Genomic DNA, 10162 nt, shown 5'->3' with positions numbered 1-10162 from the left:
TTTTATTTTAATGAAAATAAACACCTAATGCAATAAGAAAAGATCATAACTAAGTGTATCAGCCCACCACGCTTTCCCTAACTTGCCCTCAAGGTGAAAAGTTAGGAAAATGCTCTAAGATATCGATCTCCAACTCCCATGTCGCCTCATCAAATGGCTTGCCAAGCTACTCAACTAGAATCTCCATCTCCAATATGGTACTATATCGTCGTTGGCATCTAGCAAGTACTCAAATTAGCTCTACAATCTCTATCTCCTCCAATGGCTCCGATAGAACCGAGCCAACAATCTCATTATCTCCAATGCACTTTTTCAACAATGAAACATGAAAGACAAGGTGCACTCTCGACCCCTCCGGCAGCTCCAAACGATATGCAACCCGACCAATACGCTCCAACATCCGAAATGGACCAAAGTAGCGATGTGCTAACTTTTGGTTTCGCATCGGACGTAAGGTCACCTGTCGATACGGACAAAAACCCAACTGTTGATGTCGAACTCCTGCTCCCTATGGCTATGATCATAAACTTGCTTCATGCGGTTTGAGCAAGTTTAAGATGAGCACGTAACCTCCTCAATGTGGCGTCTCTATCCATCAATGCTAAGTCCACCCCTATCCCCCTATCCTATCTGCCAATGCCACTGGATCATAAGCGCATAACATCGGAGCCGTGCATCCATACGCCACCTCAAATGGAGTCATGCCAATGCTGCTATAGTAGGCGGTGTTATAAGACCACTCCACCCACGGTAAGAACTCCAACCATCGTCTCGACATCTCTCTAACAAAGCACCTCAAATACTGCTCAATGCCTGATTAACCACCTCGGTTTGGCCGTCCGTCTATGGATGGTAGGCCGAACTGAAGTTTAATCAAGTCCCTTGCAATTTGAAAAACTCAGTCCAAAAGTCGCTCATAAATACACGATCACGATCCAAGACAATCGTGCGTATCATGCCATGTAATCGAGCAATATCTCTAACAAAAATTTCAGCCACCATCTTAGCTGAAACAGATATGATAATGCCGAAAAGTACGCATACTTGCTCAATCTGTCAACCACCACAAAGATAACAGAATAACCATGTACCAGCGGAAGACCCTTTATGAAGTCCATAGAAATGTCCTCCCAAACACGGTCTAGTATAGGTAAAGGTTGTAGTAATCTGGTCAGTTTCAAAGTGGTTGCTTTGGCCCTTTAACAGACTTCGCAAGCATGGACAAAACTCCTCACATCCCGTCTCAATCCTAGCCACGTACAACTCTGAGATATCTTCTTATAAGTCCTCAAGACACCCTCATGACCAGCCTTTGGAGTTTGGTGAAAGTACTCCAACAATTTCTGCCGCAATCCGTTATTTGCTGTTACTCGAATGCATCCGTGGTCCAGCAGCAAACCGCATTGATTCTCCAACTCTGGATGGCACTCTGGATCATCCATCACCTCCTGCAACAATCTCAAAATATCAGGGTCAGATGTACATGCATACCTCAGCTCATCAAGGTAGGGAAAGGTAGGAGATGAATAAGCTGTAAGCTCAGCGGTATCGGTTTAGCGGGATAGTGCATCTGCCGCTCTATTTTCCGTTTTCTTCTTGTATTGGATTTCATAATCATATCCCAGCAATTTTGTGACCCATCGATGCTATGTCGGAGTGTATATGCGCTGTCCCATAAAGTATGGAAGCCTCCTTTGATCGGTTCGGATAATGAATCGTTTACCGATCAAATAAGACCTCCACTTTATCACTGCATGCAGAATTACCAACATCTCTCTCTCATAAGTTGATAATTGCTGAGATTTTTGAGATAAAGCCTTACTAAGATAGGTAATGGGATGTCCTTCTTCCATTAGTACAGCTCCTATGCCAACACCCAACACATCACATTCAACAATGAATTCTTTGACGAAGTCCGGTAGTGCTAAAACAAGTGCCATCGTCATTGCTGTTTTCAATATTTCAAAGGCTATAGTGGTTTCATCCGTCCATCTAAAAGAGTCCTTCTTCAACAAAGAAGTGAGAGGAGCAGCGATCTTGCCATATCCGGCAATGAATCGACAATAATAACTAGTCAGCCCAAAAAATCCTCTCAATTTGGTGGTAGTAGTAAGAATAGGCCAAGCGGTCATACATGCAACCTTTTGAGGATCCGCCACTACACCATCCATCGAAATGATGTGGCCTAAATACTCCACCTTTGGTACTCCCTATAGGCATTTGGACTTCTTGATTTTCAATTGGTTTTGCTCCAACAAATTCAGCATGTCCTCCAAATACTGCCAATGCTCCAATTCAGTCCTGCTATATACCAAAATATCGTCAAAAAATACTAAGACGTATCTTCGCAAGAGAGGCCGAAATATATCATTCATGAGGTCTTGGAAGGTAGCAGAAGCATTGGTGAGACCAAAAGGCATCACTCGAAACTCGTAATGCCCGTCCGGAGTCCGAAATGCAGTTTTATGCACATTCGTCGGGTGACCTCTAATTTGATGATACCCGGCCCTCAAGTCAAGCTTACTAATATAGTCGCCCTTGCAAGCTCGTCCAGCAATTCCTCGATAACCGGAATGGGATACCGATCCTTGACGGTAATAGCGTTTAGTGCTTGATAGTCGACACAAAAACGCTATGTCCCATCCTTTTTTTGCACCAAAAGCACGGGGGATGAGTATGAGCTATGACTTGGTTGTATGAGGCCTTGCTCCAACATCTCGGCTACCATCTTTGAGATAACTTCTTTTTGCACATGTGGATACCGATATGGCCTCACATTCGCCGATGCAGCCCCGGGTAGAATCTCTATACGATGGTCCGCCGCTCTCCTTGGTGGCAAATCCTACGGCTTCTCAAACAGTCCAGAAAAATTATCTAATAAATTAGATAATTCAATTATAGTACCTGAACTCGTTTGAGGCTCATCTCCTACTGGTCCTAACTGAAGAAGATAGGCCAAATCATATGCACTAAGCAGCCCCACCATAGGCTGCATCGTAGGAATCGGCGAAGTCCGAACACCATCAAACCGCACATCTTTGTTTTCTTATTTATATTTCATCCACATGCTCGGGAAATCAAATGTGACGGGTCCCAAACTTTATAACCACTAAGTATCAAGGACAATGTCCGCTCCTCGCAGCATCATCGGATATAAGTCCACAATGATGTCATGTCCTTGCACCTGTATACCGACTCGACGACACAAGCTCTCCGCCCTAAACTTCGTGCCATCTCTAATAGCAACGTTAAACCCCGTAGTCGGTTCGGCATCCAAACCCAATCTCCTTACTAGCCTCTCATCTAGAAAGTTGTGTGTACTCCTCGAATCAATGAGAATGTGCACACAATGCTTTTTAATGAGTCCATCTACTCGTAACGTCCTCGGCGCGAAAGTACCCGAATATGCATGCATCGATATTTCAGTTTGGATATTTTCCTCAACGCCCTCCACAACGACCTCCTCATGGGTCTCCTCTGGACACTCTCTATCGTCAACTACCTCATCATCCTCCTCAGGACTATCGATAAACATCACACTCTCGATCAATTTAGAACACCGATGACCAGGGGTAAAACGCTCATCACATCTAAAGCAAAGGCCCTTCGCTCTTCGCTCCTCCACCTGGGCAGGTGTGACAGTTCGAACGGGGGGTCTAGTGCCTCCTTTAACGTTGGAAGAAGGTCTCAAAGGTGGTCGTGGTCTAGTAGTCGCAGCTACTATTTTTGAAACTGCAGAATTTCCAGCCGGCGTTCTAGGTGCAAACTGCCCATCTCGGTTGCCCCAATTGATTTTCGTTGCCATCTTTAGATCCCTATGCTTTTGTTTGATCCTCACGACCTTTTCAAAGGCCTCCTCAAGAGTAGTAGGATATAGAGCATGAACATCCGCTTGTATATCCTTTCACAGTCTTGAAATAAATATACTCATCAATGTACATTCGGGCCACGGTGGCTCACAACAACTATTAACTCTTTCAAACTCAGCTTGGTACTCTAATACGGTAGTCCTTTGAACCATCTTGCTTAATGTGGCAGCAAAATCTTCATATGCCGCTGTCCCAAATCTGTGTGTAATCCTCCTATAAAAATCTACCTATCCAGTAAATCTACCACCGTGAATAATTGATCTATACTAATGTAATGCTGTTCCTTGGAGGTGAAAGCTTGTCATCTGGACTTTTGCATTTTCCGCTGTACCTTGACAATCAAAATATTGTTCAACTTGAAACACCTAATCTGTTAGATCACCGTCTTAGAATTTTGGAAAGTCCAAGTGTGTTGTTCTCCCCTGAATTGCGTTGTCGGGTTCGCAAAAGATCCTTGGTTCAGGTCTAAACCTTTGTGCATGTTGATCACCTTCTCTAAATCCTCGAGCACATCCATCACCATCTCCATAGGGATCAACCTCATCCTTAAAGTGCTAATCCTCCTCATCGATGAAGCGCACTAGTGCCGCACGCCTCTTAGGTTCCACCACCGCCGGTCTTGGGTTTTGTAACGGAGGTGGGGGATGATGTGAAGGCGTAGGTAGGAGGGGATCATTAACACTCATATGATGCACCTGGACCTATGGGGTATCGGTTCTATGGGGTCCCACTGCTGGTCCTTCTTGAAACTCCGTTCGTTGTTGAGGAGATGACGAACCCAATCGATTCACGACATATTCCTTGAATTCAGTGTGATCCTTTTGTATGTTGTCAACTCTATGCAACAATGTTTGGAGCATGCCCCTTAATTCATCCATATTCAAACCCATGGACGTTGGTTGAGTTGGTCCTGCTATGGTCGCTCCAAAGGAATCGGCCTCACGGTTAGGATCATCGTGCATTGAGTCCTCTCTTGTCAGTGTGCTCTCCATAGGTCTCCTTGTTGATGTCATCTTACTTGTTTCAATTATTAATGGAGGTCTGAGATTCGCCTGCTCTAATACCAATTGATAGGCTCTGATACCAAATTGATAAGCTTTAAAACTAAATTGATAGGCTCTGATATCAAATTGATAGACTCTGATACCAATTGATACGCTCTGATACCAATTTGATAGGATCTGGAACCAAAAAATCGGCTACAGAACAATTCTTAAGATCTGAATTTATTGCAGGAAGTAGTCCATACAACCATAGAAAAATATTCGTCAGATATTCTTCGGTAGTTAGAAAATTATAAACCTAATTGGGTTGGATCCGTAACTTCCTAATCTATAACTTTCATATTTATGCCCTTCGTAGATTCGAACTGTAGTAGAGACGAAAATACGGAATAACGTGGGTAATAGTGGTGGTGATGGGTGGAGTGGATGTTAGGGTTATGGATGGGTATGGAGATGAGAGTGGATTGTGGAAGTGATTAAGGGAAGTAGACGAAGGTAACGAAGTGGTCGAGATCCCAAAGAAGAGAAGTGACTTAATAGATGAGGGAGATTAGAAGCGAGAAGAAACCTTACCTACGGTAGAGGTGGAAGGATGGTGAAGAGGGAAAAGAGAGGAGTCTAGAGAGAAGATAAGAGGTAAAAAATCAAGAATTCAATAGCATTATGAAGTTGGTTGCCATCCACATATTTATAGAGGCTAGCCAACAAGTCATAAAATAATATGAAATCCTAATTCTAGAGGATTCCTATTGATCGTGTTTGAACGCGCCTGATCGCGTTCGAACGCACTCAAAAAGCTTTTTCTCTGGATTTACAAATGAGACACAAGCGTTCACAAGTTGTTCGAGCTCGAGCGTTCATAAACGCATTCACAAGGTGTTCACAAACGTGGGTGTTTACAAGGCGTTCACAAGCGTTCATAAGGTGTTCACAAGGGTTCACAAGCGCGCAAACGTGACTCCACCTGTGTTCGATCGCGACCTACAGGAATTTTATTTTCATAAAAATAAACACCTAATGCAATAAGAAAAGATTTTAACTAAGTGTATCACCCCCCCTAGACCATCGCAGAGCCTCCTAAACATTGTTGCCATGCCGGCGTAGCCTGCAGTAGTGGTCGTGGGGTCTTCTTCCCCACCAGTAATGGGAGCTAGGGCCAAAAACCTTAGCTTCCCATTAATGGTGATCTAGGAAGTTATGGATCCAACCACACCCTAGATGTGGCCTCCGTTTGCGCTAACAACTACTGACAACAGTGGTTATTGCTGTAGGAAACACGTGGCTAGTAGCTGTAAATTCGGCGCTCCCATGACGATCGGCAGCCACGATTGACTTCCTCAGACCGACTATCGACTAATGGTGGCAGCCACAGCCACTAGTGACCATCGGGTGACCAAACCCGATAGCCACCATCGTGGGATGCTACCCCTACATTGAGCTGAGATGATATGCCCAAGGTACTCCACCTGTTGCTCTCCCTATAGACATTTGGATAGCTTGACCTTCAACTCATGTTGCTGCAATAAATTTAAGACCTCCTTCAGGTGCTATAAAAGATCTTGCCAAGTTTTTCTACAAACCAATATTTCATCGAAAAAAACAAGCACATACCGTCAGAGGAGAGGTCAAAACACATTATTCATCAAGCTTTATAATGTCATTGGAGCGTTTGTTAGACCGAAGGGCATAACTCGAAACTCATAGTGGCCATCATAAGTCTAGAAGGTGCTTTTATGCATGCCAACTAGGTGAACTCGAATCTAATGGTAGCTTGTGCATAAGTCGAGCTTGCTAAAATATGTAGCCCCTGCTAACTCATCAAGTAGCTCCTTAATTACCGGAATAGGATACTGGTCCTTGACAGTAATAGAGTTCAGTGCCCTATAATTGACATAGAATCTCCAACTACCATCCTTCTTCCGCATCAACAAAACGGGGAAGAATATGCACTGTGGCTAGGCTATATAATCCCTTGTGTGAGCATCTCCTTCACCATTTGTGTAATCTCCTCCTTTTGTACGTGAGGATACCTCTAAGGTCTCACATTCGTTGGCCCTACTCCCGGTACGATATTAATGCGATGATCTATATCTCATACTAGTGGCAATCCTTTCGGCTCTTCAAAAAGAGCCGCATACTTCTATAACAAACACTGCAAATTAGTTGGAGCGCTCGCTATATATATCTTGGATGGTTTAGTAGGGGCCAACTACATCATAAAAGCATCATCATTATGGCTAGTCAACCCTAAGAGAGGTGGCAAGGTGTTGCCTACTATGGACGCGCTCCATCCAATCGGACCCGTCTACCATTGTGCTTGAAGGCGAGGCACATCTCGCTAAAATCAAAGGTCACAGACCTAAGGCTCTATAGCCACTGTGTCCCCAATACGACGTCCACATTGTGGACTGCTATCAGATACAAGTCCATGACAAAGGTATGGCTCTAAACTCGAACCTGAATTGCACTGCATATGTCGTCGGTTCTAAGCGTTGTACCATCACTAATGGTGAGGTCAAGTCCTACCGTCAGCTCGGAATTGAGTCCAATCTTCCTCACTAGTCGCTCATCAAGGAAGTCACATTGTATACTTATCAATCCATCCATGCGAAGGGTCTTAGGAGGTGTTGTAGATTTGGAGTAGGCGTGGAGAGAAATGCCTACTCTAATCTCCCCCACCTCAGTCTCCTCCACCTCGATCTACTGGTGCTCATCCATCATGTCCTCCATAAATGGGATTGTCCTCCTCGGCCTCACCATCAATAAGCTCACTAAATCAGTTTATCGCACACAGTGATGACCTAGCATGAACTTCTTGTCACATCTAAAGCACAACCATTTGGCCCTTCGCTCCTCCACTTAGGCAGGTGTGAGAGTCCGTACAAGGTCTTTACATCTAAAGAAGTGTGAAACGAAGGTCATGATCTAGCGGCACCCGTGAGAGTCCTTAGAGAGTACACCGAGCCGCTAGGGCCACCCAATTTCATCTACTGCTTGTTAACCCATGAGTGCTTCATATGCCCTCTAAGTGCTCCATATTTGTCTTCCATAAGCAAGGCATCCTCCACTGCTTGCCCCAGGTTCAATGAATCCAAGGCATGAATATCAGTGTTAAATTCATAATTATAATATTTGTTATGCCCAAATTATTAAATGTTAATATTTTATTTTAACTAATTAATGTATTTTAGTTATATGTAAACCTTTTATCAATTGAATCTCATTTAATCACTAAAATTGGTCAAATTTGGGCTCAAACCAAGATTAGGCTTAGTCGCTACTAACCATGAATCTACCTTTCATCTTTCAAGTCATGCTTAAATCAAACTATGATCTACTAATCACTTTCTTCTTTATCTAAATCAGAATGAGTCAAAATTCCTTTTTTTTATCAAGCAATAGATTTTCAGCAATCAAATCTCTATCAAGTTGCAGAATTTTAGCAAGAAATTTCACCTAATGCATGCAGATTTTCATCTCCAATTCAGGCAAAAATTCAGCAATAATTACAGCACTAAATAAATTTTAAATTCCTATTTCAGCAGCAGTTTCAACCAAGCAAATTACCTACCTAATGCAGCAGATTCTGACATATTTCATGTAGATTTTCACCAAATTTCATGCACATATTTAGCAGATTTCAAACACAATCACAGCAGATTGCCAGCCGATTTGGAGTAGATTTTCATGCTCCAAGAAGTTTATAAATAGAGGGGTTGAGAGCTAGAGAAAAATATCTTTTCTTGTGTATTTTCTATTAAAATTTTCTTTTGAAGAGTTGTAGTTTAAAATTCAGTATTCAAACTTGCAATTGTTTTAATTCAATTGGCAATAATAGAGCACATTTGAAGAAATTTCAATCTTTGTAAGTCAGCAAAGTTCATATTCTGATTTTCTTTTAGCATAATCTCTTGTTTTTGGATTTATATTTTGTTTTCGAAGAAGTATTCTGCAACTCTCTAGTGCTAAATCTCATGTTTATTTTTATTCAAGTTGTGTTATTAACTACTAAAATGAATTTCTAATTTTCTTATGGTTTAGGATGAAGCTTGTTGAGAACATATTTCTTTTATTCTAAATCTCTTATGTGTTCTTAATTGCTAAATAGGTTCTTGTTTCTTCTACTTTAAATTTGTTGTTTAGAATTTAGATATTAGTTGTTTTTCTTAAAAAAGATACATCTAATGATTTAAAATTTTTACTCCATATTTTCTAAAATTGAAGGAAGAACGTAATTTTTATGAAAATTAAATTGTTCATTCAAAGATAATCTTCCGATCCACTAGTGATTGATTTCTTGGTGAATTGTAGAAAAAGAAGAGATTTATATTAATCTAATAGAAATGTGTTATCTACAAGTAGATTCCAAGACATTATTTCTCATACTTAATTAAAAGAAATTTGCAAGAAGGTTTTCTTTCTCCATAAATGTCCTAAACCCATTTTCCAACTAGGTTAAAATTATTTTTAAGATTTTTAAACACTTCAAGTTTTCAAACAAGTCCTCGTGGGATCGATACCTTGCTTGCCGATCTACTCCATAGATTCGTGTACTTGCGAGTGTTACTTAATTTGTCACAACAATCAGTCTGAATTTCTTCCCTTAATTCAACAATAAAGGTGGCTTTGAGTTTTCGATCCATCTAAGGTGGTACACAATGATTAGACACCCGTTCGAATTCTTCTTGGTAAACCCTCACCATTGTCTTCTGTACCGTCTTCATCAACAAAGCATCAAAATCCTCATACCCCATGGATCCAAACTGTTTGTAGATCAAACAGTAAAACTCTTCCCAAGTTGTTATTCCTCTATGTATCGTCACCAAGCGATACCACCATAATGTTGTGTCCTCCAAATGAAAAAGGAGCATATTTTGATCTACTTCGGTGCCATGAAAGTCAAAAAATTGCTCAACACGGTAAAGCCAATCCAATGGGTCACCTCCTTTGAATTTGGAGAATTTCAACTACACTGTTCACTCGCGGATAGCAATATCATAGTTTGGATTGAAGCAAGCTCCTGCCCTAATAAGGGGAGGATGCTCCTCGAGCTATGCCATCTCTTTATGTGGTACGATCTCCTTTGGATTAGGTTTGGTTTATCTTGTTATCAAATCCTTGCATGGAACTTTCAAAGGAGATTCTTGAAGATATAACCATCGGATCAATGTAGAAATTTGATAGGTCGTAGCCCTAGAAAAGAGCTTTCCAACAAATCTAATTTTGGGTGAATCAAATGGCGGGATCCGAAGATATCTTCGAATAAGTGGGCAAACATTGGGGAGTCTA

The sequence above is a fragment of the Typha angustifolia genome, chromosome 1 (assembly GCF_048772165.1).
Source record: "Typha angustifolia cultivar Huaian chromosome 1, ASM4877216v1, whole genome shotgun sequence".
In the NCBI taxonomy this organism is placed as follows: domain Eukaryota; kingdom Viridiplantae; phylum Streptophyta; class Magnoliopsida; order Poales; family Typhaceae; genus Typha; species Typha angustifolia.
Note: the sequence above shows the minus strand (reverse complement) of the source record.